The 21,940-nt window shown below is 41.3% G+C and overlaps 1 non-coding gene across 1 annotated transcript; it reads left to right on the forward strand.

Moving 5' to 3' along the window:
* Positions 1-9,580: 9,580 nt before the first annotated feature.
* LOC122069092 lies at positions 9,581-9,687 on the forward strand. Its single transcript, XR_006137361.1, has one exon. It is a non-coding gene; the product is annotated as a small nucleolar RNA R71 (small nucleolar RNA).
* The last annotated feature ends 12,253 nt before the right edge of the window (positions 9,688-21,940 follow it).

Below are 21,940 nucleotides of genomic sequence, written 5' to 3' on the forward strand. Positions count from 1 at the left end.
TCTGAAGGAACATTGGGAGACAAAACCTCAAGAAATGTCAACACATCTTCATTAGGACTCTCCCCTTGAAGAAGTGTTAGTGAATAATTGGAGACTGACTCATGAAAGATAACATCCATAATGAGCATAGTACGGAGAGAAGATGGATAATAACTCTTGTATCCTTTCTAAGTCAGAGAATATCCCAGTCCCAGAAAGATACAACGGAGTTCATGTGTTTTTAGTTTACTAGGAGATCAAGTATCTCGAGCGTAGTAGACACAACCAAAGATCTTGGGCAGAGCAATAAGAGCTTGAGCAACTTCTAATAGATGGCAGTTCTTTCTTTCTTCGACCCCATTCTAAGCAAGGGTGTCAATACAATTGGTCTGATGAATGATTCCATGATCAGCAAAGTAATTTTGGAACTGACTCTTAATGTATTCCTTGCCATTATCCCTCCAAAAGATCTTCACGATGGCATTGTATTACAGTCTGAACCATTTTGTGGAATCGTTGAAAACACTGGAACACTTCACCCTTATGTTGCGTCATACATACCCTAGTATTGCGAGAATGACAATCAATAAATGGCAAACAGCCAATGACCAAAAATGGAAGTACGACAAGAAGGACCCGACACATCAAAATGTATTATAGGAAAAAGGGAAATACTTTTTTATTCAATGTTAAATAAGTAGAATGAGTTTTTTGTGCCAAAATACAAGCCTCACATAAAAAAACTCATATCAATTACAATCTGAAACTTAGGAAAAACATGAGACAAAGTTTCTAGAGGATAAACCGATTGACAATGCCACTGATTTAGTTCTGATGAAGATGAATTTAGTTGAAGCTGAGAAGGTAATGTTGTACTAGTAGGACTGCCATTGTCAAACAATAGACCACCCTGCACATTACCACATCCAATCATCTTCCCCGTTACCAGATCCTGAAAGACAGTGGGAAGGAAAAAAAAGTTACTTTGCAGTTCAGATCTCTAGTAAGACTATTGATAGATAAAAGATTAGGAGTAAAGTTAGGTATGTGTAATGCAGATGATAATGTGATAGATGAATGCAAAAAACATAACCCTTTTCAGAGACACATGAGAGGGAACCGTTGGCTACTGAAACTTTATCTTTGCTTGAGGTGGGAGAATACTGGTTAAATAGGTTAGATGACCAAGTCATGTGATCACTGGCACCGGAGTCAATGATCTATGGACTGGAGACTGCAGATGCACAGTGACCACCGGATGAAATACCTGAACGAGCAAAGTTGGAAGTTGAAAGAGAAAAAGTAGTGTCAGGAGTTGATGCAGTGGAAGCAGTAGAAGCCTTTAGTAGTTGATGAAAAGCTAAAAGTTCTTAATAGGAGAGACCATTCTCTATCGGAGTAGGTGTTGCAACTATCTAAGTGTGATTGGCCTTGCTTTTGGTCTTATGAGCAACACGCTTAGCCTCAAAATCAGCAGGTTTCCCATGAATTTTCCAGCAAGTAGCTTTGGTGTGATATGTTTTGTTGCAATGTTCACATCTAACAATCTCCTTTGAGATATCACCACTGCGAGAAGACCCATCAGATATGGGATTGGGACTGGAACCAGTCTGTAAAGTAGATCTATCAGTAGGAGGAGGATGGAGCATAGCAGCACGATGACTTTCTTCAGTATGAACAAAGGCAAATGACTGCTCCAATGTAGGAAAAGGGATCTGCTAAGCACTTGAACACGGATCTGATTGTATTCAACATTCAAACCAGCCAAAAAATTGTAAGCTCTGATCATATCCACATGCTTGCGGTAGGCAACAATGTCAGGTACACTAGCAGGCTGGTAGTCAACATAGTGATCTAACTCTTGCCACAGACTACGGAGCTCTATATATATTGGGAGATGGATGACTCTTTTTGAGTGGTGTCGTGAATTTTATTTAGTAGTCCATACACCTATGCGTAATTCCCCACTTGGCTGTAGGTATCATTGGCAGCAGTTGTTTGAAATTTTAAATGTAACCGCAAGCGCACGGATCAATGTAGCTACGGGTCGAACACAGAGAGAGTAGTCACTTTATTTTTTTATTTCTTTTAATAATGCGAAAGTGAACCGATTAATGGTTGTGATCTAATTCTAATTACCATCCTAAACATATGTATCTAAAATAACGTCCTAACCATTCGTCATCTAAGAATTTAAAGACGCAAGCCACACAATTAAAATTAAATAAATAAATAACTGAAAATAAACAACCCACGTAATTTAAAAAAAAATAATAAATAAAGGAAAAAAATACTGAAATAAAAATAAAGTAAAAGAAAGGGGAGAAAGCTAGAGAGAGACTCAAAAGTAGGTTTCTCTACTTAGCCCGAGGGATGCATCATAATATGAGCTTCCCTACTTGACCAGAGAGTCACTCTTACAAGGGATACTCTACTTGGCTTTAGGGAAAGGGAGACAATTAAAATAAAAGCAATAAATTGATGGTTCTATGGCTAGAAATTAAAATCTTAAATTAAGAAAGAAATGTTAGTCAGAAGAGGGAATGAGAGGGAAGAGAGAAGACTATTGAAGGAGCCTACTTACTTGAACTTCAACCCTTGAACTTGAAAGCTTGGGTGATTTGAGATACTACCAGTACTAAAAACCAGATCTGGAATAAACCAAATCTGAAATTTTTAGTACTAGAGAAAACAAATCTTGAAACAAAAAAAAACTGAACTTGAAAAAAAAGATGCTCCACGGCTTGTGATATTGTTACCTAGATCTAAGCCTAAAACTATAACTTTAAAAATTACAACTCAATTGCATAAATCATAAACATAAAAGGCTGAATAAGAATAAAAGAGTGATTGCATTAATTGACATAAAAAACTATTACAAAAGTGATTAAAGAGAAAACAAAGAAGAACTAAAACTAAAGAGAGTGAGAGAGGGAGAGAGGGAGAGAAAGAAGAAAACTAAGCACAAACTAGAAAGTAAACTAAGGGGAATAATAATTAGGAGGGGGGAGAAAGGGGCTTTTATAGGGCTTTTGTCTTGCCTCCTTCCTTCTACAAGTCTTCTTTGTTCTCTGAAAGAAAATAAAATAAAATAAAATCTTGGTAAAAATCTTCATTCTCTGAGATATTGTGTGAGGAAAGAGAGAATCCGTTTCCAAAATTAACAAATTCTATTCTTTCCTTGCAATATTAACCAATATCTTGCAATCTTGATTACATTAGAAAGGAATCTCTGCATAGCATCTTCAAGATCTTATAAGGTGGCAAGGAGAGAGAATAATCTTCAGGATCTTGTAGGAGAGAGGATGTGGTACCAATGAGTGGGTACCACCTTTGGACTGGTTCTTGATTCACTTTAAGCACTTTCTCTTGTAAACTTAGAAACTAAAAAAAAAATAAGAAAAATAAAAGTAGTACTATCCAAAGTGGGGCAAAATGTACACTTATATCCCTAAGATTTCACATATTATTGTGCTCATCAAATTCCCCTGTACTTGACTTTTGCTCGTCCTCGAGCAAGATAAATAAATAAAGAAATGAAAGAAAAAGCCTAACTCACTTTCGTAGGAATCACGGTTGCACTTAGCATGTGCAACAAGCCTTTAAACCCCTAAGTTACCCTAGTGGACGAGTTGTGTCTTATGGGTGTTTGCAATGAATATACACCCAAAATTCAGAATAAATAAATCCCAACCTTGGCTAAAGCTAAGGCTTATACCGATCCAGAGCAAAGATAATTTTTCTTACAAGGGACCCCCACACTTGAAATTTTATTACCCTTGATCAATTCCAGGTACTAGCATATTTCTTAATTTGGAACTCACCTCGTCTCTCTCAAAACATTCTTATCTTAATGGAAAATCACTTGTGAAGAAATAGGGAACCAATGACTAAGGCGTTGGAGTGTTTTTAACCAAAACATATTACTAAGCATTAATGACATTTGCACATTTTTTTCTTCTTTTTTCTCGCTTAAACTCTATTCTACTCCACAACTTTTGGCCTGAATGACATGGTGGAGCAAACACCAGACACCCAAGTTACTATGTAGCTTCGCTTTTTGCATATGCCCACAAAGATAGTGATGCTAGAGTTCCTTCAGAAGTTTCCTCATAAGGAATTTTGATTAAGACACCACGCTTCCTGAGGCGCAATGCCCTGTCTAGTTCCAAGGGAATCAACTCTTATTCTTCTTTATACCACATTTCACATTTCATTTAAAATTGTGCATTTGTCAACCCATGCCAAATTAAAAAAGAAGGTCTCAACTCCAAATCAAAAGTACAAGGAACCCACAGACTTACATATGGTCCAACACCATAAAACAGGGGTCTCTTATTTTTCAAAAGAAAGTCTCATCTCAAGACACAGACTTGTTTCTTTCTTCTCAACAGGGTTTTTATACGTTCAAAATGGGTACCTTAGTCAAAACTTTTATTTTCATATATCAAGCAACCGAATGGTATGATCATTAGCCAAAAGCCAAAGTGAGACTTCAGCCTTTAGCAACCTCAAAAAAAAAACAAAACAAAACAAAACAAAACAAAACAAAACAAAAAGAAAAACATATAAAACAAAGTGAAAAAAAGTAGAAATTGGTTTTTCCCTCCCCCACACTTAAGTCATGCAATGTCTTCAATGCATGGAAAGAATTAAGAACGAAGACAATGTAAGGGGGTCATACCTGATTAAGAGTTAGTCATCAGTGTAAAGAGGTTCATGGAGATCCATGATCTCTTCATTACCAGTATTAGGAAACTCGAGGAATGGCTTCAAACACTGACCATTAACCTTCGAAATTACCCCTGTTCCTGGATTCAAAATCTCCACAGCCCCATGGGGATATGCATTATAGATAATAAATGGGCCATCCCATCGGGATCTAAGCTTAACAGGAAAAAGATGCAATCGAGAGTTGTACAATAAGACCTTATCACCAATTGTAAAAGATTTACACAAAATGTGTTTATCATGGAAAGCTTTGGTCTTTTCCTTATAAATCCTAGAACTTTCATAGGCTTCATTCCTAAGTTCCTCCAACTTAGATAGTTGGAGCCTACGATGAATTCCCGCATCAGACAAATCAAAGTTGAGCTTCTTTATGGCCCAAAAGGCCTTATGTTCTAACTCAACTGATAAGTGACAAGCTTTCCCATACACCAAACGGTAGGGAGACTGACCAAGATCGGTCTTGAATGCAGTCCGATGGGCCCACAAGGCATCAATGAGCCTAAGGGACCAATCTTTACGATCGGGATTAACAGTTTTCTCCAATATTTATTTGATCTGCCTATTAGACACCTCCACTTGGCCATTAGTTTGGGGGTGATAAGGGGTAGATAACTTATGGGTGATTCCATACTTTTTCATTAGGGCCTCAAAAGGCCAATTACAAAAATGAGTACCCCTATCACTAATTATTGCACGTGGTGCACCAAAGCAGGAAAAAATGGTCTCTTTGAGAAACTGGATCACCACTTTGTGGTCATTAGTTTTACAAGATATGGCCTCTATCCATTTAGAAACATAATCAATGGCCAAAAGTATGTACAAATTCCCAAAGGAATTAGGGAATGGTCCCACAAAATCGATGCCCCAAACATCAAAGATCTCAACTACCAAAATAGGATTGAGGGGCATCATGTTCCTCTTATTGATACGGCCAAAAGACTGACAGGTAGGACAAGCCTTGCAAAAATCAAAAGCATCTCTAAAAAGAGTGGGCCAATAAAATCTGCATTAGAGAACCTTTGCAGCAGTTTTCTTAGGTCCAAAGTATCCACCACATGCATGATCATGACAAAAAGAGATAATAGAATGTTGCTCATGATCAGGAACACATCGTCGGATAATCTGATTCAGACATATCTTAAACAAATAAGGATCATCCCAGAAAATGTGCTTAACTTGGGAATAAAATCTATACTTATCTTGGGTGGACCAGTGATCCGGAGACACACCTGAAACTAAGAAGTTGACAATGTCAGCAAACCATGGTTCACTGGACACTGCAAATAATTGTTCATCTGGAAAGTTCTCGTTGACTGGAGAATCGACAGTCAAGGAATTGGGAAGCCGGGATAAATGATCTGCAACTAGGTTTTCAACTCCTTTTTTATCCCTAATTTCTAAATCAAACTCTTGCAAAAGTAAAACCCACCTAATGAGATGGGCTTTGGCATCCTTCTTCTGAACTAAGTATCTAAGAGCAGAATGATCAGTATACACCACCATATGTGAACCAACTAAGTAAGACCAAAACTTTTCTAATGCAAACACAACCGCTAAAAATTCTTTTTCAGTGGTTGTATAATTTAGTTGTGCATCATTTAAGATCCTACTAGCATAACAAATGACAGTAGGCAACTTATTAATCCTTTGACCTAAAACTGCTCCTATGGCAAAATCTGAAGCATCACACATCAGTTCAAAAGGTTCAGTCCAAACAGGTGGTTGAACAATGGGTGCATTGGTCAACTCCTTCTTAAGTTGTTTGAAGGATTCTAGGCACTCTATAGAAAACTCAGAAGGTTGATCTTTGGCAAGTAATGAAGTGAGAGGTCGGGCTAACTGACTAAAGTTCTTAATAAACCTTCTGTAGAAGCCCGCATGCCCTCAAAAAGATCGGCCATCCTTAACAGATTGAGGAGGTGATAAATTATCAATTAAATCCACTTTGGCTCTATCTACCTTAATTCCCTCCTTGGATATTACATGGCCTAAAACAATACCAGATTTAACCATGAAATGGCATTTCTCCCAATTCAAAATCAAATTCTTAGATATGCACCTTTTCAAAACTAGAGAAAGATGATGAAGACATTCAAAATAGGAATTCCCATGAATTGAAAAGTCATCCATAAATACTTCTAAGAATTTTTTGACCATGTCAGAAAATATGCTCATCATGCATCGTTGGAACGTAGGAGGGGCATTACAAAGCCCAAAAGGCATATGCCTATAAGCAAATGTTCCATATGGGCATGTAAAAGTGGTCTTATGTTGGTCCTCTAAAGCAATTGGGATCTGGTTATAGTCGGAATATCCATCAAGAAAACAATAGTATTTATGTCCAGCCAACCTCTCTAACATCTGGTTAATGAATGGCAATGGGAAGTGGTCCTTCCAGGTTGCCACATTAAGTTTCTTGTAGTCTATGCACACTCTCCACCCAGATTGGACATAGGTTGGAATTAGTTCATTATTGGCATTGGGAACTACAGTCACACTAGATAGGCACTATGTGAATTGGGCTTACCCATTGGCTATCAGAAATAGGATAAATTATTCCATGATCCAAGCACTTTAGGATCTCTTTCTTAATAGCTTCCATCATCACTGGGTTAGCTCTTCTTTGGGGTTCCGTGGATGGTTTGGAATCCTCCATAATATGTATATGATGTTGTACAATAGAAGGGCTTATATCCTTGATATCAGCCATGGTCCAACCTAGGGCTTCCTTATTATATTTTAACACTTTAAGTAACTCCTCTTCCTGGCTAGAAGTCAAATTTGAAGAAATTATTACAGGAAGAGTCTAGTCAGGCCCTAGGAAAGCATACCTCAAATTAGATGGCAACTCCTTAAGATCTAGCTTAGGGGGCTCAACTATGGAAGGTTTGGGAATGGAATTGGAAAGGGATCCTAAGGGCTCCACAGGTGTGTGAAGACTCAAGACTTTAGAAAAGAAATTTTCACTATGATCATCCAACTCATCCATACACTCTTGGAATTCTGAATCAAAATTAATATCAAAGTTGGTAATTAAATCATCAGAAAAATCCAGAAAATCTTCAATCATATTAATCTCTTCTTCCATATGTGGTTGCTTGCCTATCCTAAACATGTTAAACTCAACAGCTTGGTTACCAAAAGATAATCTTAGGAAACCATTCCGGCAGTTAATTAATGCATTACTGGTAGCCAAGAATGGTCTTCCTAGAATTATTGGGATCTCATCCTTGGTTGAGAAGGGCTTGGTATCTAACATAATGAAATCAACAAGGAAAATAAATTCCCCCACCTTTAGTAAGACATCCTCAACCATCCCTTTAGGAATTTTAACAGACCTATCTGCCAACTGCAGAGTAGTTCCAGTGGCTTTCAATTCTCCCAATCTAAGCTGCTTGTACACATGGTAAGGTAAAAGATTCACACTTGCACCAAGGTCAAGTAAGGCATGCTCAATGTAGGTGTTACCTATGACACAAGATATGGTAGGGCTCCCTGGATCCTTATACTTGGATGCTATAGGCTGAGTAATTATGGAACTAATGTTACCTGCAAAGAACGCCTTTTTGGGCACACTAGTGATACGTTTGTGAGTACACAAATCTTTTAGTACCTTTGCATAGGCGGGGATCTAGGATATGGCATCCAAAAGGGGGATGTTCACTTCTACCTTTTTGAAGACTTGTAAAATTTTATCCATGGAAGCAGTCTTCCTTTTGTTTACCAAGCGATTAGGAAATGGGACAGGATGAATATAAGGACTGTTAGGGATTTGCCCCTGTTCAGAAGAATCATTTTCGGTTTCCTCAATCAAATCATCTTTAGTTTCAGAAAAATCTTTAGGTTCATCAAACGAACCTGAAACAAGAGACACACTTATGTCCTCAACTGAAGGAGAGTTAACATGAGTAATAGATGAGGAAGATTTAGGAACCCTCTATTGGTACTCTCTACCACTTCTAAGGGTATAAACAACATTACATTGGTTAGAGGGCCCTTGTTGGGTCTGACCTTGTATTATATTCAGTGGTGCATTAGTTGATATTTGTGAACTAACAGGTTGATGATGCCTAGGGTTAGGCTCTGGTTGACTGGGTAAAGTTCCTTTTACCCTTTCACGCATAATTGAGACAACTTGAGTGAGTTCCCTCATAAGATTTTGATGGTTTGTCATGAGGAGGGCCATATTTTTTTTAAGTCACTTATTCTACTTACCTCTTCAGTGTTGGTAAACCTAAGGGGTTGCTAATAAGATGATAGGAGAGGGGCCCTAGGAAAACTAGCCTGAGGTCCTACATTTGACCTAGAAAAAGTATTTTGGAAAAAAGATTGTTGTGCAAAGGGAGGCCTTTGGAGTCCAGGTTGACCTTGATTATGGAAATTGGAAGGCCTCGCTTGGTTGCCCTAATTTCAAGAGAAATTTGGGTGATTTCTCCATCCTGGATTGTAGGTATTACTATATAGATTATCCTGGTATAATGCATTAACACTATCATTAGAAGTACCCCCAAAGGTGTTGGGGCATTCTTCTAGGAGATGTCCAGGGGACTAGCACCAAGCACAAATCTTAACCAAATTGACTGATGATGGCTCTCTAGGAACAATAGCCTCAATTCTCTTGATTAGGCTATCCAAATGGGCTTCCTTAGCTACTATTCCATCCACAAAATATCCTTTTCCTCCTATGGTTCTTTCAATCTCTGGGTTTGATTCCCACTCACGGGTTTTGTCAGCTAAGTCAAGTAAGAATTCCCATGCCTTTCTTTCATCTGTAAAGGATGTGAATTCCTCAGGGCACATAGACTCTATCATTTATTTAGTTGGGTAATCAATACCCTCATAAATTATTTGACATAAATGCCATAGGTCTAGGCCATGGTGAGGGCATTCTTGGAGTAGATCCTTGAATCTCTCTATAAGTTTGGAAAATGACTCACTAGGCTTTTTCCTAAACTGAAGGATATCACTTCTAAGCTTATTGGTCTTGTGAGTTGGGAAAAACTTCTTAAGGAAGACAACTGTGAACTGTTCCCATGAGGTTATGGAATTTGTGGGTAACCTATACAACCACTTCTTAGCTTGGTCTTTCAATGCAAAAGTGATAAACCTAAGCTTAACAGCATCATCAGAAGGCTGTTGGATCTTAATTAGAACACATACCTCTTCAAATTCCCTTAGAAATAGGTATGCATCCTCATAGGTCAACCTATGGAAGTGGGGCAACATAGTGATGTATTGAGATTTAAGTTCAAAATTATTGCCCTGGGCTTGTGGTAGAACTATGCAGGAAGGTTGGGCTGTTCTAGCAGGGTAGAACCTATCTTTTAGAGATTTAGAGATTTAGGTGAAGGGTTTTGCTGTTGGTCTCCCATATTGAAGGATTTTAAAGAGAGCAAACAAATAGGATCACTACTTGTTGGATCTCTTCTTTCTAACCGATTCTTAGTATTACGTACCCACCTAACACTCATGCAATAGAAAACTACCCACAACTAGAGTAAGACAAGCACAAAAGAATAGATAGCAAAACTTTTTTTTTTTAGGATTTTTATAATTTTTTTGATTTTTTTGGCTTTTTGGGAGCTTACGGGCAGGGATCCGAGGTTGCTCAGGTCAATTCCTGAGGTACTGCTACAGGGCGAAACCTGTCTTTATCATACTGTGAGGCATGGCGACCTCCACCGATACAACTATTATTGCAATTTGTTCTTCTCAGGAATTCAATAAAAGAAAAAGAAAAAACAAAACAAAGCAAACAAAGCACTCCGATTTACAAAAAGAAAGCAAAAAATAACATGAAACTGTCTCCCCTGCAATGGCGCCAAAAACTTGTTTGAAATTTTAAATGTAACCGCAAGCTTATGGATCAGTGTAGCTACGGGTCGAACACAGGGAGAGCAGTCACTTTTTTTTTTATTTCTTTTAATAATGCGAAAGTGAACCGATTAATGGTTGTGATCTAATTCTAATTACCATCCTAAACATATGTATCTAAAATAACGTCCTAACCATTCGTCATCTAAGAATTTAAAGACGCAAGCCACGCAATTAAAATTAAATAAATAAATAACTGAAAATAAACAACCCACGCAATTTAAAAAAAAATAATAAATAAAGGAAAAAAATGTTGAAATAAAAATAAAGTAAAAGAAAGGGGAGAAAGCTAGAGAGAGACTCATAAGTAGGTTTCTCTACTTAGCCCGAGGGATGCATCATAATATGAGCTTCCCTACTTGACCAGAGAGTCACTCTTACAAGGGTTACTCTACTTGACTTTAGGGAAAGGGAGACAATTAAAATAAAAGTAATAAATTGATGGTTCTATGGCTAGGAGGGGCAAAGCCAACACATACACTAGCCACGAACCTTGAGGGAAAAGGGATAGCAATAATGTAACGACTAAAATTAAAATCCTAAATTAAGAAAGAAAGGGTAGTCAGAAGAGGGAATGAGAGGGGGGAGAGAAGACTATTGAAGGAACCTACTTACTTGAACTTCAACCCTTAAACTTGAAAGCTTGGGTGATTTGAAATACTACCAGTACTAAAAACTAGATCTAGAATAAACCAAATCTGATATTTTTAGTACTAGAGAAAACAAATCTTGAAACAAAAGAAAAATAAAAACTGAACTTGAAAAAAAAAATGCTCCACGGCTTGTGGTCTTGTCACCTAGATCTAAGCCTAGAACTCTAACTTTAAAAATTACAACTCAATTGCATAAATCATAAGCCTAGAACTATATCTTTAAAAATTACAACTCAATTGCATAAATCATAAACATAAAAGAGTGAATAAGAATAAAAGAGTGCTTGCATTAATTGACATAAAAAACTATTACAAAAGTGATTAAAGCAAAAATAGCAAAGAACTAAAACGAAAGAGAGAGAGGGAGAGAGAGAAGAAAACTAAGCATAAACTAGAAAGTAAACTAAGGGGAATAATAATTAGGAGGGGGGAGGAAGGGGTTTTTTATAGGGCTTTTGTCTTGCCTCCTTCCTTCTACAAGTCTTCTTTAAGAAAAGAAAGAAAAAAAAAATCTTGGTAAAAATCCTCATTCTCTAAGATAGTGTTAGGAAAGAGAGAATCCGTTTCCAAAATTAACAAATTCTATTCCTTCCTTGCAATATTAACCAATATCTTGTAATCTTGATTAAATTAGAAAGGAGTCTCTGCGTAGCATCTTCAAGATCTTGTGAGGTGGCAAGGAGAGAGAATAATCTTCAGGATTTTGTAGGAGAGAGGATGTGGTACCAATGAGTGGGTCCCACCTTTGGACTGGTTTTTGATTCACTTTAAGCACTTTTTCTTGTAAACTTGGAAACTAAAATAAAAAAAGAAAAATAAAAGTAGTACTATCCAAAGTGGGGAAAAATGTACACTTATATCCCTAAGATTTCACACATTATTGTGCTCATCAGCAGTCTATGTATGAGTAGCAGTATTCAACAACAAATACCCTCTAGCAATATTTGGGTGCATAGAATTTTGTAAAAAGGATATTACTAGAGAGTCATTAGAGATCCATCGATCTTGAGGAGGACCAGTTGCAAGTGGCTTCACTTTGGTAATACTGACCCAAGCACAAGGTCAATGACATGTGGTATGCCTCTCATAGATGGTAGTTCATTCGGTAGCTCATCAGGTACCAAATCTGAAAAATCAGCTAGCAAGTCTTGTCACACCCCGTTCACCCTGAACCGGAGCGGTGACCGAGTTAACACCGGTTAACCCAAACCTGCCAGGATCATCAGATACTGTATTCCACCACAGCATACATACACTAACATCAATTCATCAGATCAGCGGAAGACTAAGTTTTACCTGTAAATAATTCCCATATACTCGATACCCAAATGATAATACCATAATTATATACATTTGGGCCCGAAGGCATGATATATACACAAAAAGAATGAAGTTCAAATATCAAGTATATATACATGAATTTATCAAAATCATCAGAGTACACAGCTCGGCTCGGTCTCAAGGCTGGAGCTCGGCTCGGCCTCAGAACTGCTGTCATGCAGCACAGCTCTCACACGCGCAGTCTACGCCGTGCTCAAACTCATCAGGGGTCCACCAGTCCTCTTCAGGAAACTCGACTGCGGGACCCACCCCAAGCTCCTCAGATGAATGACCTGTAAAATCATCTAAAGAAAAAGGGTGCACACGTGGAATGAGCTCACTAGCTCAGTAAGTAGAGAGGTGGACCACACACAACAGTCCACACATCACAACACATCATATGCACTACATGCCATGCAAGTCATTTTAAATTCACATACACCTAATCAACATTTCTAAGTCTTTGGTTTTAGTGCTACTACAACCACAGTGCGCGTATACTCCGGGTACGAGCCGCGAACTCCCTCCCGCGATACGCCCATAGGGCTGTTGGAGAAGGCCCACCGTGAGTACTCGGAAAAATAAAGACAATGCCGTCCACCGGCTCTCAACAGAAATGTAAATAAATTAAATGACAGTGCTGACTCCAGCAATTTAAAAGCAGTACGATTGGCCCTCTTGAAATACCACCGGGGTTTTCGACTGTCCTACATGACTCGCCGGGCGTAATGCCTAACCGCCACAGTGTCCGACAACCGCGACCCCTGCTTCCCCCCAAATGGCAACCCAACACCTGAACCCCTGTTGGGAAGGGTCGTAGCACGGGATGGTGAGAATCCTAATACCGCATGCTCCTATATGCGGTACGACTGCATAGTGCCACCGTGTCCCATACCACGAGCCACCAATGCATTCGTTTCCAAGCCGACCACGGCATCTAGTCTATCAATGCATTATGCAACATGATGTCCACATTCAACATATAGCATCTCATTCAATTTGCATTTGAAAAGTAAACATAACATATATGCACATCAATGAGTGGAATGACTAATCTATATAGCACATTCATGATGACATGACTAGATTAGATATGGTTATATGAATGCCAAACAAATGCCTTGAAACAAGGCCACACGTCCTCTCTCCACTTACCTGTAGCGTACAAGGATTCCCGTTCTGTACGGGCGAGATCCGGAGCGAATCGGGTAGGATTTGGTGAACCTAACATAATTGAGAAGGGTTAGTACTTCACCATTTTAGAATCAAAATTAATGAAATCCGACGTCAAAATCGTGTTTAGAACGTCGAAAGAAGGTCACACGTCCGATTTGGGCTCGATCGGACCTACGGATCACATTCTGGCCACTCAGGTGGGTCAGACAGGTGGGTTGTCTACCCACCGGTCCTACCCGCCGGTTTTGGACCGGCGGGTATGGACCCGCCGGTCCTACTCGCCGGTTTTGGACCGACAGGTATGGACCCGCCGGTCCTACCCGCCGGTTTGGCCAGGGACCCCCTGGCCTCTCAGGTGGGTGCTCTCAGGCGGGTAGGGACCCGCCGGTTGTACCCGTCGGTTTTGGCAGAAAACCCCAGTTTCTTCTCAACTTCCTCCATTCCTTGGGGACCCAAATAGGGCTTTTCTCAACCCATTCTTCACACCTTTAAAGTCCTATAGGATGATTCTAACTTAGATCTAAGTTAGATTCAAGTGAGGGGGAACCATCTTACCTTCTTTGCTCAAGAATGACTTCAAACCCTCCAAATCACTTCCAACTCACAATGCTCCTTCTACCTTATCAATATCTCTTCAAATCCTTCAAGATCAACACATAAATCATCTATTAAACCTTAGATTCATCATTTCAAAGGGTGTTTACAAGATCTTAAGAACCCATACTCGAATCAAGGGTTTAAAGCGTGGGTATGGTTAATGTTCATAAAACCCAGCTTTTCTTACCTCCAACTGTAGATCTCGAGTTGAAGATTACTCTTCCGGCACCGGAATGGCAAGATCGAGCTTCGGCGCCGCTGAAATCCTTCCTTTCTTCTTCTTCCTTTCTTCTTCCCTTTCTTTTTTCTCTCTCCTCTTTACTTTTCTCACCAAACGTACGAGGGTGATAAATGGAAAGAAAAGAAGTCATAAAGCTTTATATACTATTCCTACTTAAGTGAATAGTGCTGGATGGGTCACTCAGGTGGGTGGGTGTACCCACCTGACATACCCATCCGAGAGTCAAAACTTGGGATTTTGACCGGGCTCGGACCTCGGTTCAACCCCATCCCGGCATACATTGTAGCATACGTATATATCTTTAAAAATACAGATATAATACCTGTTTTATCCGTACATAGCCTTATGGTAGGTGCACGTACATGGTTTGGGCACTCCCGTCTCTTCTGGCACTGGCTCGGACTTGTCGGGCCAGCCGGTGTTTAAGGTCACCCGTGCCATCATAGCCCATAAGGAACCTGCTCTAATTTCCTCTGGCTCGGTTCCTGCATGGTTAAACCGGTTCAACCGCGAAATCAGACCGGGTTTAAGAAGCGGGATATTACATTACCCCCCCTTCTGAAAAATTTCGTCCTCGAAATTGCGTACCTGGTTGATAAAAAAGATGAGGGTACTTGGCTCGCATTTCTTCTTCTACCTCCCAAGATGCTTCTTCAAGTGAATGATCAGCCCATCGCACCTTTACATAGGAAATGGAGCGGTTGCGAAGGGTTTTCACCTTCCGGTCCAAAATTTCAGCTGGCTGTTCTGTGTAGGTCATATCAGCTTCTAGGTACCCTGGTTCCACGGGTAGTACATGAGATGAATCATGCACGTACTTCTTCAGCATGGATACATGGAATACATTGTGAACATTTCCAAGCGAAGGTGGCAGAGCAAGCATGTAGGCTACTGAGCCAACCCGGGACAAGATCTCAAATGGTCCCATGTATCTTGGGCTCAACTTCCCCTTTCTGTGAAACCTTTGCAAACCTTTAGTAGGAGAGATCTTGAGAAATACCTTTTCCCCTGGCTGAAATTCAATCTCCTTCCTGCGGGTGTCCGCATAGCTCTTTTGACGGGACTGAGCTGCTTTAATCCGTTCTCTAATAACGTCGACCTTGTCACAAGTCATTTGGATCATCTCAGGTCCTAACATTCGACGTTCACCTACCTCATCCCAATACAAAGGAGTTCTGCACTTTCTGCCATATAGCGCCTCATATGGAGCCATCCCAATTGTAGCTTGGTAACTATTATTATATGCAAACTCCATAAGAGGTATATATTCTTCCCAGCTGCCACTCATCTCCATTACACATGCCCTGAGCATGTCTTCTAATATCTGTATGGTTCGCTCCGACTGACCATCCGTCTGTGGGTGAAAAGCTGTACTCAAATTCAGCTGTGATCCCAAGGCACGCTGTAAGCTTTTCCAAAATCTGGAAGTGAACCTTGGGTCCCTATCTGAAACAATGCTCACTGGCACTCCATGTAAACGCACTATGTTATCCATGTAAAGTTGTGCTAGTTTGGGCATGGAGAACTTGGTCTTGATAGGAATGAAATGAGCAGTCTTGGTAAGCCGGTCCACAATCACCCATATCGCATCCATTCCCTTAGGTGTACTTGGTAGTCCGGTGACGAAGTCCATTGTAATCCTTTCCCACTTCCATTCTGGTACTGGGAGTGGCTGAAGGGTACCATAAGGTCGATGCCTCTCAGCTTTCACCTTCTGGCAGGTAAGACAAGTCGCCACATACAAAGCTATGGTGACTTTCATGCTTGGCCACCAATAACTCTGTTTGAGGTCTTTGTACATTTTGGTACTTCCTGGGTGGAGTGAGTACTCAGAGTTCTGTGCTTCTCTCACTATCTTATCTTGAATATCTAAATCATCGGGTACACACAATCTGTCTCGAAATATCAATGCCCCATCACTGGCTAAAGTAAAATCTGGGTCGTTCATTGTTTGGTCTTGAACCTTAACTCTGATCCGCTGCAATTCAGGATCCAAAGGTTGCTTCATTATCACCTCTTGCCTAATTGCCGGATGCACCTGTAGAGCCGATAAGGATACCGTCAACCATTTAAGGTTTTCTGGTTGAGGTTCAAGCTCTAGGGTTGCCCCTTCATACAAGAGGGTTTCATCCATTAGCATCGCCTCTTGCACAAGTGGTGAGCTTACTGCTAAGCATGAAAGCGACACAGTCTGTGTCTTCCGACTCAATGCATCTGCCACTACATTAGCCTTGCCGGGATGATACTGAATATCGCAGTCATAATCCTTCATGAGTTCAAGCCATCTTCTCTGTCTCATATTCAAATCCTTCTGGGTGAAGAAGTATTTCAGGCTCTTGTGGTCACTGTATATCTCACACTTCTCCCCATACAAATAGTGTCGCCAGATCTTAAGGGCAAAAATGACTGCCGCTAGTTCCAAGTCATGAGTGGGGTAATTCTTCTCATATTCCTTTAGTTGTCGGGATGCATATGCTATTACTTTCCCGCGTTGCATGAGAACACAACCCAACCCAACTTTGGAAGCATCGGTATAAACCGTCATTCCACCTGTGCCTTCAGGAATAGTCAGCACAGGGGCAGTCACCAACTTCTCTTTCAATTCCTGGAAGTTCTTCTCACATTCATCTGCCCAGTCGAATTTCACACCCTTTTTAGTTAACCTGGTCATCGGTGCAGAGATCCGAGCAAAATTTTCGATGAATCGCCGGTAGTATCCAGCCAAACCCAGGAAGCTTCTAATTTCAGTAACATTCTTGGGACTTTCCCATTCCACTACTGCTTTTACCTTAGCAGGATCTACTTCGATTCCAGCTTTAGACACTACGTGCCCCAGGAATCCAACTTGTTCAAGCCAAAATTCACACTTGCTGTACTTGGCAAACAACTGTTGATCTCTCAACCTCTGTAACACCATTCTCAAGTGTTGAGTGTGCTCCTCCTCGGTCTTGGAGTAGATCAAGATATCGTCAATAAAAACAATTACCCATTTGTCGAGCACATCCTGGAATACTCGATTCATTAGATCCATAAATGCTGCCGGTGCATTGGTTAACCCAAAGGACAACACTAGGAACTCATAATGGCCGTATCGAGTCCTAAATGCTGTTTTGGGTATATCACTACTCTTTATCTTGAGCTGATAATAGCCGGACCGAAGGTCTATCTTTGAAAATACTCTGGCTCCCTGCAACTGATCAAATAAATCATCGATGCGTGGCAATGGATACCGGTTCTTAATGGTCAGCTTATTCAACTCCCGGTAATCTATGCACATACGCAAACTACCATCCTTCTTCTTGACAAACAACACCGGGGCTCCCCAAGGTGAAACACTTGGGCGAATAAACCCCTTTTCCAATAGTTCTTGCAATTGCAACTGCAACTCCTTCAATTCAGCTGGTGCCATCCTGTATGGAGCCTTAGATACTGGAGCTGCTCCAGGAGTCAAGTCTATGGCAAACTCCAACTCTCTATCAGGGGGTAAATGCACCAGATCATCTGGGAAAACATCGGGAAACTCCTTAACCACCTTTACTTCTTCTAGAGGTGTAACTCTTGCATCAACATCGAGTACCGAGGCTATGAAACCCTGACATCCATTTTCTAGCAACTTCACCGCTTGGAGAGCGGAGACGAGGACCTTCCTCACCCTTTTCATTGTGTCTGCTCGGTACACCCACTCTTTCCCTTCGTCATCTGCTACCTTAATCAGCCTTTCCGCACAGATCACATTAGCTCGATGAGCCGACAGCCAATCCATACCCAATATAACATCAAAATTCTGCATATTGAATTTAATGAGTTGTGCATCAAAGTTCTTCCCACTAATCTCCACTGGGCATGGCCCATACATTTCTTTCAACTGTGCAACTTTACCAGTAGGCATACTAACAATCATTCCATGGTCTAGGATTCTGGGTGACATCTCAAGTTTCCCTACAAATCTCTTAGATGCGAATGAATGAGTAGCTCCTGAATCAAATAAAACATGGGCTGGTATACCCGATATGGGTAGGATACCTAGTATAACAATGTATATAATTTCAGCAGGTCACCAATATGAATCATAATGAACTTCTTAATTAAAATGTACCTGCTACAACTTCTGTACTAGCCTCAGCTTCCTCGGCTGATAGGGCATACATCCTTCCCTGCGGTTAACTGCCTCGAGGTAAGGGAGGTCGGTATGCAGAGGGCTGACTGGAGGGCAAGGCTGGTCGGGCCCGACAGTCTTTCGCATAATGCCCATAGGAATGGCAGTTGAAACAACGAATCTGAGACGTCAGAACTGGAGCGGGGCCCCTCGGCACTTGACCCGCTGCAGATGGAGGTCGAGGTGGCCTTGGAGCTGTAGGTGCCACACTAGTGTTCGGGCGAAAGGGTGTAGAACCCGAACCACCAGCTGGCCTAGAAGGATAGCCAGATGGCCTATAGGGTTGCCTATACATAGGCCCAGAACTGTATGATCTACGGTAGGCTTTGGAGGAATTTCCCACGTCTGGGAATGGATTTGTTCTCTTCCACAGTCCAGGAGTGAGGGACTGTTCACCCTTTTGCTTATCTTCCATTGTTTTGGCCTTCTGTACAATCTGGCCATATTCGGTCAAATCCAAGACTTCAAGCACAGACCCAATCGATGCTTTTAGGCCTTTTAGGAACCTTGCTGCCTTCTCTTCAGCTGTTTGCATATGCCTTGGGGCGAAATGGAACAAACTTTCGAATTGTTGCTGATATTCAAGAACAGTTTTACTTCCTTGAGTTAAGGCCATGAACTCAGTCTCCTTCCGATCTCTGAAACTGCGCGGATAATGGTTATCCAAGAATAATTCCTTAAACTGCTCCCAAGTAGGTTCTGGATGAGCAGCCATCAATATAGGCTTGGAAGCTTGCCACCAAGAATTTGCCTCTTTCTTGAGTTGTAACCCAGCACAAATGAGCTTCTGGGCATCCGTGCACTCAAGTACCTCAAATATCTTCTCCAATTCTTGGATCCATTGATCCGGTTCTAGAGGATCACTCCCCACCTTAGAGAATACTGGTGGTAAGTTCCTCTTGAAAGACTCCACTACCCTTGACGTATTACTCGTCGCCGGGAAGTTAGGAGCATAGGCAGGATAGTAGGAGTACGGATGAGGCATCCCATGCTGAGGAATACCGAATGGTGGGATTGGAGGTGTACCCACTTGTGGTCCCGTTCCCGACCCCACAGGTGGGTCCTGCGGAGTGAGTACCCGGGGAGGTTGACCCGATTGAGAAAAATCCAACTGTTGCTGGATGGCAGTCATAAATGCTTGCTGTTGCTGAAGCATTTGTTGCTGGAAAGCTTGTTGGGACTGCTGAATTATTGTAGCAACATCTCCCGGTGTAATGACCGGTGGAGGGTCCGGGAGTGCAGTCATAGGTGGGTCCCCATATGCCCCACCCTGACCAAGGGTCTCTGGAGGTAGTGGAGGTGAGGTATGCCCCACAGAACGGGCCCCTCTGGGATTTTGTGGTCGACCGACCCGACGAGGACCCCGCGAGGTACCTCGGGCATTACTACAGGATCTAGTACGTACCATCGTATCCCTGTACCTGGAACATATCACACACCATATTGGTTAAACACCATAGACTGATTTAGGCACAATCATATGCCATTATGTGAGGTGTGGTAGTGTATGATAGCCTGTAATTAATCATAGCTCAATTCCAAGATACAGGCAAAGTTCACAACATACATGCTAATGGTCCCACTTGACCGTAGCATATTGATTATAGGATTAATATCCACCATAAAACCAATGAATTCATAATAGGAGAAGAGAAGGGGAAAGACTAAGAAGGAAAATTTTCAAAATTTTAAAATTTTTCCCTTCTGTCCAAACCGGTGGGATGAACCGGCGGGTAGGGACCCGCCGGTCTGACCCGCCGGTCTCGCCCGAGATAAAACACGAACAGGGCCTGAAGGGCCCTGTTCTGTCTGTCACTCTCACTCTCTCCCCTCTCTTTCTTCCTATTCCTTTTGGACGATCTTGGGAGTCTACTCAGCGCTCCTACTCGCGGTTCCACTCATCCACTCGGCGCATTAGTGAAGAGTCAACTCATTTTCATCCAAGTAAGTTCCTCTTCTTCTCCCTTTTCCAGAATTTCAATTTGGGTGAAATGCTTGAATAGGGTTTACTTTCTAGGCTTTCTTTCTCTATTTTTCACCATAGTATAGTCTTTCCATGTGTTTATGATGATTCTACTGTAGTCATTCGTAGTTATAGGAATTTGTTCCTTCATTTGGGGAAAAATCCCAATTTGTGCCCTAGGTTCCCAAATTTGGGGGTTTCTTACATTGTTGATCCTTTTCTCAAATTGGTGATTCCTTTGTAGTACATTCCACTTGTTTTATGCTTAATATGCCTTAGATTTCATGAATCATCCATTATGCTTGGAATCCCTATGTCTTCCCATGAAAATTCCTATTTTTGGCATTGATTTCCTTGATTTTCATTCATACCCGTAATTATAGAACTCTATAGTCTATTTGGGGCATGTTCTCACATTTCCATCATCCCACTACTACGTCATCTCGTCTTAGTCCTATGGTTTCCGGTTGTTCTCCATTTTATTCGAATTTGCACCATGAACTTGAATTCCCTCATTTTAATTATACTCTTTGCTTTTGCTGTCCTTTGCTGTTTTGACACGTCTCCATGCGTTGTCATCTACCATGTTTCATGTCATAAGTTTTCTATCATTTCTAGATCGTTGCCGTTCCCGTCTTTGCATGAATTGGGTTTTGGATTTCCCCTTTTTAATGTTGCTGTCTTTCCTTTCTGTACTAACCCTACTTTCTTTCCTTATTGCCAGAATGTCGTCACGCACCGGCAAAGGACCATCTTCCTCTGGCGTTCGACGCAAGACCACCGCTTCTAAGCGGAAGAGTGCGGAGACCAGCTCTTCAGCTCATCGCACAGGGAGACCTGCACCTGTCCAGTCTGACCCTTCAGACTATGATGAGGAGCACTTCACTAGTGTAGAGGCCGCAGCCAACTGGCCTAACTTCCTGAAGGGGTCAGTGTTGATGGAAAAGACTGTGGTAGTCGAGGACTTCCATAAGGCTAGGCTTCAGGAGAGGTTCTCAGCATTGGGCTGGGACTCTATTCTTCAGGTGGACCGACCATGCTACGAGCAGCTCGTCCGTCGGTTCTATTGCAACCTGGAGGTGTCGTATCAGTACGGGGAATTCACCGTCAGCAACCTGGTGAAGGGAGTGGATATCCAGCTGACGGTAGGCACCTTGGCCAGCATATTGGGTATTTCGGCGGCGGGACACCGATACTACAGTCCCCCCAGGAGTAGGCCTCAGGGACTGTTCATGAGCATGGAGACACCG

The sequence above is a fragment of the Macadamia integrifolia genome, unplaced genomic scaffold (assembly GCF_013358625.1).
Source record: "Macadamia integrifolia cultivar HAES 741 unplaced genomic scaffold, SCU_Mint_v3 scaffold532, whole genome shotgun sequence".
Lineage (NCBI taxonomy): Eukaryota > Viridiplantae > Streptophyta > Magnoliopsida > Proteales > Proteaceae > Macadamia > Macadamia integrifolia.